The 10,982-nt window shown below is 28.7% G+C and overlaps 1 long non-coding RNA gene across 1 annotated transcript; it reads right to left on the reverse strand.

Moving 5' to 3' along the window:
• Positions 1 to 33: 33 nt before the first annotated feature.
• On the reverse strand, positions 34 to 7,941 carry LOC141533063 (uncharacterized). The gene is made up of 3 exons (XR_012480169.1): positions 7,432 to 7,941; positions 5,876 to 5,976; positions 34 to 159 (listed from the first exon to the last, which is right to left on the reverse strand). It is a non-coding gene; the product is annotated as an uncharacterized LOC141533063 (long non-coding RNA).
• Positions 7,942 to 10,982: the final 3,041 nt, after the last annotated feature.

Raw genomic sequence — 10,982 nt, forward strand, 5'->3', positions numbered from 1 at the left:
ACTATTTAATTTTATTGAACCATGTGACCGATTCTGTTTTATTATTTTTATTAAATTTTTGTTTATACCAACATAAACGTAATGTAGCGAAATACAAAATTTCTATGAAGGATATGACGGATGCCCCCAAAAAGAGTCCTGCTGCCCCTCCGACAGAAGCTGAATAATCATAATATGTTTAATATTATTTCTCAATCACTTTCAAAAGTAAGCCGTAGTAAATGTATTTTAAAAAATTTTATTTTTAACTTCCCGCTAAGAAAATTTAAAATTTTCAAAAATCGGGAAGTTATTGGTTTCACCCCGTTTTTTGAAAATCGAGTTCTCATCAGATCTTGACGTTTTGAGGTCCTAGGAAGCTTCCCTGAATGTTTTCGCGATGATGTCTGTGTGTGTGTGTGTTCTATATGTATATGTATATGTATGTATGTATGTATGTATGTATGTATGTATGTATGTAACCCTTTTATCTTTTGAACGGCTTGACCGATTTCATCGCGGTTGGTGGCATTCGAAAGGGCTTCGCCAAACTTAGATTTACTGTGAGTTGGAATCAATTCGGATCGGTAGATTTCGAGAAAATGCAAAAAAAGTGAAAAAAAAGTTGTTTTTCGTGAGATATCGCTGTCGAAAAAAATAGAAAAAAGTGTTTTTTTGTAATAACTTAGAAATTTATCATCAGATCAATTTTTTTGTTCTAAATTTTTTATAGAGCTTAAAAAACTACATCGATCGCCACCAACCGCGAGGAAATCGGTTGATTTATTCAAAAATTGTAACAGTTTGAAAATTATAAAAATTGTATTTCATCGAACTTTGATAAGACTTCTTAGCTTGAAGAGCTCAAAAACGTCATTAGTGCAGTTTGATGCACCTAGGTATGGAATTAGCGGGAAGTTGCACGGATGGCCTTCAGGGTCTACCATTTTTCTAATTTTGTTCATCACTTTTTGAAAAATCTTTTGAATCGAGAAATTTAAGCTAAAGTTTTAGCACTAGTTAGTCGTACGTTCTTATTCAGACACTTTATTTTATTTGATTCCAAAATTAGTTTGAAACGTAATTAGAAAAACAAAATTAAAAAAAAAAGATTTATCACAGCCTAAAAATTTGTTTATTATTTACAAGTGGAGTTAACCCCATTTTGGGCCATAACTAAGTGAAAAATTAACATTTTTTAATTTATTTTGATTCTGCTTGGTTTTACGGCGCATTTATGATAAAAAATGTCGTAAAAGGAAAAAAATAAATATTTCGATAGCTTTTCGGAACGAAGCTCCTTACGGCAGGCTTGGAGGAGATAGGGATTTTGCTGGGGGACCTAACTGAAAAAAATGTGATAGTAAAACCGTAAGAAAAAAAGCGTGGAAAAAAAACAGTTGAAGGAGCCGTGCGCAGGCGCTGCAGTTGTATACATAGCGAGTAGTGTATAATATCTTATCTTTTTCACTCTTTCTTTTCGTTCTCTCATTTCTTCTCTCTCCATTAGCACTCCACCCCGCTAATGCATAGTATATCGCGTGCTTAGAGGTAAAAAGGCTTATAGCTAAGGGTTAATAGGGATTTGTGGTAAAATGGCGTATAAAAAAATTTTTTTTTCCATTCGTTTTAAAATTGTCTGAAACGTAAAAATCTGTGAAAAAAAAAGTTGGTATCCTAAAGCTGAAAGGCCGTATCTCAAGATATACGCCCTTTCAGCTTTAAGAAAAGTACTACTTAAAGGTAAAAGGGCGCATAAAAAAATTGTAGTTTTGATAACAAATGTTAAATAATAGTTTCACAAGACGAGTTATGCTCAAATAAAAGCACCATTTACAAAGTTTAACATAAACAAATAAAAAATAAATCAATCAAAAACAAATTACGTAAAAATTAAGTAATAAAAAAAATCACAATGACAGATAACATTCAAATATTTTGAAATTTCCCGCTTTTTTTTTTAAGCACTGTAATATTTTAAAATTATAACATTTGAACATTTTAAAATTTCTTGTTTTTCTTCAAACATTATAATTTCGTGATAATTGTTCATGTCTTTAAATTTTATAATAACTATTTCTTAAAATAAAAGGCGAGAAAATAATCACGCGTACTTTATTGTTTTTTGCATATATTTTCTTTTGTAACTTTATAAAATTGTACAGTTAAGGTTTTACGCCGGTACTACCACAGAAAGTTTTTTTCACATTTTTAAACTACAAATATGTTCCTTTGTAAACCGAGCCGAAAAAAAATTATACGCCCTTTCACCTTTAGATCACCAAAATTTTGAATTCTCAAAAGTAAAAGAGCGTATAATTGAAGAAATACGCCCTTTTACCTTTCAAATTTTTTTTTTCAATTTTAAGTGTAGAATGTGTCTACTACTTAATTGGCAATAAAAGAAAAATTAGGAAAACGGTTGACCCTGACGGCCACCCCTGCAACTTCCCACTACCTTCGTAATTAAGCGCTCGATATTGCACTTATTATGTTTTTGAGCTTTTAGAGCTAAAAAATCTGATTTTCGTGTAGTTTTGAGCTCTCCGAGCTCAAAAGTTTGATAGGAGTTTAATAAATCACTATTTTTGGAATTTTCAAATCGCAATAACTTTTGAATGGATCAACCGATTTTCATGCGGTTGGCGGCATTCGACGCAGTTTTTTGATGTTAAGAGCTGATTAGTTTTTAGAATTGATCGGTAAAGCCGTTTAAAAATTATTCCAAAAAAACCACAACACAAAAAGTTTTTTTTTGTAGTTTTTTTACAATTTCTCAAAATCGACTGTTCCGAATCGGTGCAAATTTTCAGGAAATCTAAGTTTGGCCAAGCCCTTTCGAATGGCACCAATCGCGATGAAATCGGTCAAGCCGTTCAAAAGTTATAGAAGGGTCAGACACACACACACACACACACACACACACACACACACACGCGCGCGCATACACACACATACACACGGACATCATCGCGAAAACATTCAGGGAAGCTTCCTAGGACCTCAAAACGTCAAGATCTGATGAGAACTCGATTTTCGAAAAACGGGGTGAAACCAATAACTTCCCGATTTTGGAAAATTTTCAATTTTCTTAGCGGGAAGTTAAAAATATGCTCCCTTTTACCTTTGCAAAGGTAAAAAGGCGCATAAATTGTTATAAGCCGTTTTACCTTTAGGCACGCGACATACTCATGAATACATGAATATATATTTCTATGTAATTTTATGTTGTCAAAAAAAAAAATAAAGAGACATATTTTGTTATTTTAGTTGATAATTTGAATTACGATTTTTTTTTATTTTACGTCATTTATTTTATTATTTCCTAAAATAGTGAATTTCTTAAATATTTGCCTGTACTTAAATAAAAACTAATCAGCAAAATTTAAGAGAAAAAAATCAAGAAAACCTACTTATAATTGAACACGATTTTTTTTTGCAAATTGTGTCGATTCTACATTAGCCAAAGGAACTTCGTTCCTACCTGGTGTCCGACGACACCACATAATTTTTTTTATTGCCAATTAAGTAGTAGACACATTCTAATTAACTTAAAATTGAAAAAAAAAAAATTTGAAAGGTAGAAGGGCGTATTTCTTCAATTATACGCACTTTTACTTTTGAGAATTCAAAATTTTGGTGATCTAAAGGTGAAAGGGCATATAATTTTTTTTCGGCCCGGTTTACAAAGGAACATAGTTGTAGTTTAAAAATGTGAAAAAAAACTTTCTGTGGTAATACCGGCGTAAAACCTTAACTGTACAATTTTATAAAGTTACAAAAGAAAATATATGCAAAAAACAATAAAGTACGCGTGATTATTTTCTCGCCTTTTATTTTAAGAAATAGTTATTATAAAATTTAAAGACATGAACAATTATCATGAAATTATAATGTTTGAAGAAAAATTAAAAAGTTTAAAATATTCAAATGTTATAATTTTAAAATATTACAATGCTTAAAAAAAAGCGGGAAATTTCAAAATATTTGAATGTTATTTGTCATTGTGATTTTTTTTTATTACTTAATTTTTACGTAATTTGTTTTTGATTGATTTATTTTCTATTTGTTTATCCCTGATTAAAAATATTGATTGAAAAGTATTGGGAATCAGTCACCCTATATGAACTGTATATCTATATATACATGAAAAAGAATTGAAATTATTCAAAAGTATTCTAATTTCATCATTTTCAATCCTTTTCAATCAATATTTTTAACCAGGGATGTTAAACTTTGTAAATGGTGCTGTTATTTGCATAACTCGTCTTGTGAAACTATTATTTAACATTTGTTATCAAAACTACAATTTTTTTATGCGCCCTTTTACCTTTAAGTAGTACTTTTCTTAAAGCTGAAAGGGCGTATATCTTGAGATACGGCCTTTCAGCTTTAGGATATCAACTTTTTTTTTCACAGATTTTTACGTTTCAAACAATTTTAAAACGAATGGAAAAAAAATTTTTTTATACGCCATTTCACCACAAATCCCTATTAACCCTTAGCTATAAGCCTTTTTACCTCTAAGCACGCGATATACTATGCATTAGCGGGGTGGAGTGCTAATGGAGAGAGAAGAAATGAGAGAACGAAAAGAAAGAGTGAAAAAGATAAGATATTATACACTACTCGCTATGTATACAACTGCAGCGCCTGCGCACGGCTCCTTCAACTGTTTTTTTTCCACGCTTTTTTTCTTACGGTTTTACTATCACATTTTTTTCAGTTAGGTCCCCCAGCAAAATCCCTATCTCCTCCAAGCCTGCCGTAAGGAACTTAGTTCCAAAAATATTGTATGGCATTGGTCCGTTAAGTGGCGATTTTGACAACGACTTTTTTTTTATATTCGCTTTCATGATTGTGACGCGAATGTTCGAAAACGAGCGTAAATTTCCCTCCTCGGCTACGCCTCGGACGTTAAAATTACGCCCGTTTCGAACCTTCCCGCCGTAAACCTTAAACTCATATCGAAATATCGTCGCTGTCAGAAAACCGCCACTTCACGGCCTTATGACATAAATATTTATAACATAGCCCATAGGCGTTGACCCCACCCGATGAAAAAAGATTTTGTCTAATCATATATAATCATGCATAAGTAGTAGAGCAGACCTAAACATTCCATAGGAAATGTAACAAATTTTTTATTTCAGAATGATTTAAACGTAATGGTAAACATCATTTTGCACTTTTTGTAAAGACCAAAAAAAAACTCTTTTTTTTCAAAGAAAAAATTTTGATAACATCTGACTACGCAAGTCTGATCAGATCCAATTATATATAGACCTATATATTATCAGATCTGATCACATGTAGACTTATATATGATTATATATTGAGTTATAACAGCCAGATATGATCATATCTAATTATATATAGACTCATATATAATCAGATCTGATGATATATAGACTTATATATGATTATATATGGGGTTACAACAGCCAGGTATGATTATATCTAATTATATATAAACTCATGTATAATTAGATCTGATCATATATAGACTTATATATGATTATGTATGGGGTTATAACAGCCAGGTATAAGATCTAACTATATATAGACTTATATATAAATGGATCTGATCAGATCTAATTATATATGGACTTATATATAATCAGATCTGATCATATATAGACTTATATATGGGCTTATAACAGCCAGGTATGATCAGATCTAATTATGTATGGGGTCATATATAATTTTATATGACATCGTATATAATCATGCATGATTATATATAACTTCATATATGATTATATATAATCATATATATGGATATATATAATCATATATATGGACATATATAATCATATATAATTAGACAAAAACTTTTTTCATCGGGCACTTGTAAATAATTACCAAAATTTTTTACGAGTCATATTAATACTACCTAGAAAATCATTGAATCCAAATAATTGTTCGCGTTTATACTTATCTGTAGGAAATACGATAGTAACTGTTACTACTGCATACGCTGGAGATCCTTTTTTTCTGAAAAAAAAAAAAAAGTGTCTCAATTTAAAGTTTTGACAAGATACAAGAGAGAATTGTAAAATGATTGTCTCTATTTTTAGAGGATCGAAGAGGACTCCGCTGGCCTGAGGTGGTAGTTTTTGGTATCTCACATCATCCACAGCTGACGTATAACTATTTCGAGTGGTGGTTATCCTACAGACTTCATATCATAGCAGACAATTGAATTTTTCTTCGCGATTCTATATATCGACACGGTTCTTGTTACTTATAACTTTTTCTGTCATTATGTTTATTATCAATATTGTTACTATTAAATTTTTATTCACTAGTTCGTAATAAATTTTTCTCGACTTTCCACGTCTTACTTTTTTATCGTGTGGATGCACAAATCACGCTCGATTGATTTTGAATTATCTCAGATATATGTTATCTTTTACATTCATAATATTTTATTTAAAATTTCTTGTTACGTTTATTCAAATGTAAATAATTAAATTCCTATAATAGAAAATATAATCAGATAAATTGAAAAATTATTATTATCATTTTAGAAATCTATTCAGGTTATAAATCGTAACAATAAACTTTTTTTAGGTTGGGTAAATATTTTTCTTCAACTGAAGCCTGAATCGTTTTAAAAAAAATTGCTTGTCTGTAAAATCGATTTACGGATTATAATTTTACGTAATAACGTCATAAAGAAATATTGATGAAAAATTGCATTCTTTTATAAGTTGAATTGCATTGCTATTACTGAATTATCATTGTTTTGTACATGAAAATTTGAAAATTGTAAATATTTAAAAATTACTTTAACAAAGAAAAAGTACTTTAATACTCTTAATACATATTAATAATAAAAAATTGATATAACAATTTGATAATTAATATAATTACACGACTCTACAAAAAAAATTTTCGTTCTTTGTCCTAAAGTTTATACTATTATTTTCCAGTTAGTTATGGACAAAAACGAAAAGAAAATATCTTTTTTCGGTATAAAGTTTGCTTTTGTGATAGTTATAATAATCCGAACAAAAACAGTTTCACTGTAAAAAATAGCGCCAAGTCCACGTTCATAAAACTCGTCTCAATAACGTCTGCACTTTACAAAAAAAAAATAAGACTTGTTTCAATAATTTTCATTCTCTACAAAAAAAAGTTAAATACAAAAAAATACCAAGAAACCGTCATAATGTTAAAAAAATTGAAGAAAAATTTGTTGAAAATTTAAAAATTAAGAAAAAATTTTTTTATCGTACTTGGCGCGCGTCATTGAGTACCCCAAATTTTTTCGGAAGAATTTTAACCCGAGAAAAAACGATTTCGCTTGAATTTATGTAATGTAATTATGTACAGTTCTATATATATCTTATCAGCTCTAATTATATGATATATGATTTTATACATTGTTATATTTATAGATTCACATTGGTGGAGTATACTCAATTAATTAAAAACACTGCTTACTGGATTAATATCAGTTTCAGTGATAAAATCCGTTTCTAGAATTTTTTTCAGATTTTTAGTGAAAATAACTGTCAATATGGTAGTGTGGTGAAGATATCTGAAATTACGTAAAATTTTTGTATTTAATTTTTTCAGTTCTGTCATTAAGCTTTAATAAAGAAACTTGATATTGCTTCGTTTAATTGTTAAATTGTAATTAACACATTTTAGTTGGCAATCACACCGCGTTTTCTCAATTTAGTCGGTCATTTGTATCATTTTTTAGTCAACTCAATTTTCGCAGTGACTCTACTACAGAGTCACCGTATGCAGACGTATTCACTTGTAAGTAGATTGTATAACCGAACAAGAGAGGGCGTTTTATTTAAATCATCAACGATGTGCGGAGAACTTAGAAATTTCAAATAACATACATATGCTATGTTGATTGTACCTAACTTTTGTTAAACGTATTATGAAATAATATTTTATTAATTACATTTATGCATCTTATAGGCTGACTTACTTATAAATCTTCAAACATTAAAAGGATGTTCATTTATCCTGAAAAAATTTGGGGTACTCAATGACGCGCGCCAAGTACGATAAAAAAATTTTTCTTAATTTTTAAATTTTCAACAAATTTTTCTTCAATTTTTTAACATTATGACGGTTTCTTGGTATTTTTTGTATTTAACTTTTTTTGTAGAGAATGAAAATTATTGAAACAAGTCTTATTTTTTTTTGTAAAGTGCAGACGTTATTGAGACGAGTTTTATGAACGTGGACTTGGCGCTATTTTTACAGTGAAACTGTTTTTGTTCGGATTTCATATCTTTTTGTTAAGTGCACTTTTTTGCTCACCTCTTATTACATTCTTAATTTTAAAATTGAACTCTTCCCGCGCAAAATTAGAAACATGTGAATAAACTAATTCATGCAGGTAAAGCTATTGTCATATAAAAGGTTATTTTTTCGTTAATTTTGAAAATCAAATCCTAAGAAAAAAATTGAAATTTTGTTTCTTTCATATTAGCTAGTAGCATTAAAAACTTAAAGTTAGCGATCCGTGTAAACTCCTCGGTTTATATCAATTAACGAGCTTATTAATAGGGACTTTACATTTTTCATGTATTTATAGTTAAAGTTTAACATTTTTTGAATTAAAAAAGTTCATAATCCAGATTTTATACTCTAATACACATTAATTTAACAATAACAATAATTATGTTGGTAATAGTAAATAATGATAATGATAATGATACTTTTAACATCAATTTTTCATTACCAATATAATTAATTTCATTCTTATAATTATTATCATTGTTATTGTTATTATGACATCGTTGTCAATAAAGGACACAATGCATCATACGCATAATTACGATACCTATGGCCTAAAGATTTCAATCATTTAAAACCCACCCGATTGTATAACAATGCCACCTATAGGCAAAGACCACGAAATCATAGAATGTGTACACTGTCCAATGTCATTCGCCAGATCTTAAACTGCTGGATTGCCGGAAGATAGTAAATCTCAAACAATATTTAGTCTGCTATGTATTTAGTCTCGTTGATAAATCAAGTTTTATAAAGATGATGTGTTTAAAAAAATATGCATACAAAGTTGTTCGATAGTTTGTTCTAGAAATTTTTACTCATAAAATATTTTCACATTTTTAATTAAAAGTTCGAACTTTTCCCGCGCAAAATTAAAAATTCATAAATAAATAAATTCATGCAGGCAACGCTATCGTCATATCAAAGGCTGTGTGTTTATTAATTTTAAAAATTAATTTAATCATAACACTAATTATTTTAGTTATAACAATGATATAATCTATTATTACCAATATTATGAATTTCATTCTTATAATTATTATTATCATTGTTATTGTTATTATGACATTGTTGTCAATAAAGGACACAATGCATCATACGCATAATTACGATATCTATGGCCTAAAGATTACAATCATTTAAAACCCACCCGATTGAATAACAATGCCACCTATAGGCAAAGACCACAAAATCATAGAAAGTGTACACTGTCCAATGTCATTCGCCAGATCTTGAACTGCTGGCTTGCCGGAAGATAGTAAATCTCAAACAATATTTAGTCTGCTATGTATTTAGTCTCGTTGATAAATCAAGTTTTATAAGGATGATATGTTTAAAAAAATACGCATACAAAGTTGTTTGATAGTTTGTTCTAGAAATTGTTTACTCATAAAATATTTTTACATTTTTAATTTAAAGTTCGTACTCTTCCCGCGCAAAATTAAAAATTCATAAATAAATAAATTCATGCAGGCAACGCTATCGTCATATAAAAAGCTGTGTGTTCGTTAATTTTGAAAATCAATTCCTAATAAAATAATTAAAATTTTGATTTTTTCATTGTTCTAGGAGGTTTAAAAAACTTAACGTGACTGATGCGTGTAAACTTCTCGGTTTCAATCGATCAATTATCTTATCAATGGGGATTTTACATTTTTTATATACATATAGTAAAAAATTTAACATCTTTTTGAATTAAAAAAGTTATTAATTGAGATTTAATACTCTAATACATATTAATTTTTTAATAATAACATTAATTATTTTCATAATAACAATGATAATGATAAATATTAGTGTCACTATTATTTTTAACATCGAACAAAATCGAACGACTCATTCAAAAGTGACAGTTGTTTAACAAATACGCTTGGAGCTCCAAGTGCTCAAAATGTGAAAAATTGTGCTTTAAGCTTGAAATGCTCAAATATTAATCGAAAGACATATTTTGAAGTACTTGAAATGCGAACTCAGCAGGATTGTTCTGCACGGTCAACCGATTTCCAGATTTTGATTATGTAGAAATAATTTTTTTATGACGTTTAAATAAACTTTATTTAACTAGACAATGCGTTATAATTAAACTTTTAATGTATTCAATACTTTTTTCTATTATTAGTGTCGGTTTTTCTACAAACGTAGGATAACGCGATAGGTGAAATATTTAGAAAGATTTTTATCTTGTTCCGTCGAAAAAGTATAACTTCTAACGTGCGTACATAAGTACACACACACTTTTTTTTTTTTTTAGTATTATAATTTTTTCAATTTTTATTTCTTTGTTTGTTTTCATTAAAATTTTTCATTAAAATATCGTTGTGAGCGAGCTATAAAGCGAAATAAGCTATTTGAAAGCAGACCTGGGATTTCTATGCTCAAAATTTTTTCAACGTTACAAAAATGAGTCTATTTTTTATTTTTTAATTACCGTCATTAAATGTTGTTAATATGTTATTTTTTTTTATTTAGTCTTATAATTTTTTCAATTTTTGTTTGTTGTTTGTTTTCATTTAAGTTTTGTTTTTTTTTTTTTTTATTTAAAAATAATTTTTTTCCATTTACAATAAGTTATTGGTAGTAGTTATTTTATTTAATTTTTCGGAAAGTTTAAGATAGGGTGATATATTTTTAGTATTAAGATGCGATGTATACCTCAAGTTTCAATTTACTTCTTTTGTAAGAAAAATACGTAAGCATTTTTAGAATTTGCAGGCCATCTTACTGATTGT

This window comes from Cotesia typhae, unplaced genomic scaffold (assembly GCF_013202065.1).
Source record: "Cotesia typhae breed Kobodo isofemale line unplaced genomic scaffold, CoteBio_Ctyphae contig_81, whole genome shotgun sequence".
Lineage (NCBI taxonomy): Eukaryota > Metazoa > Arthropoda > Insecta > Hymenoptera > Braconidae > Cotesia > Cotesia typhae.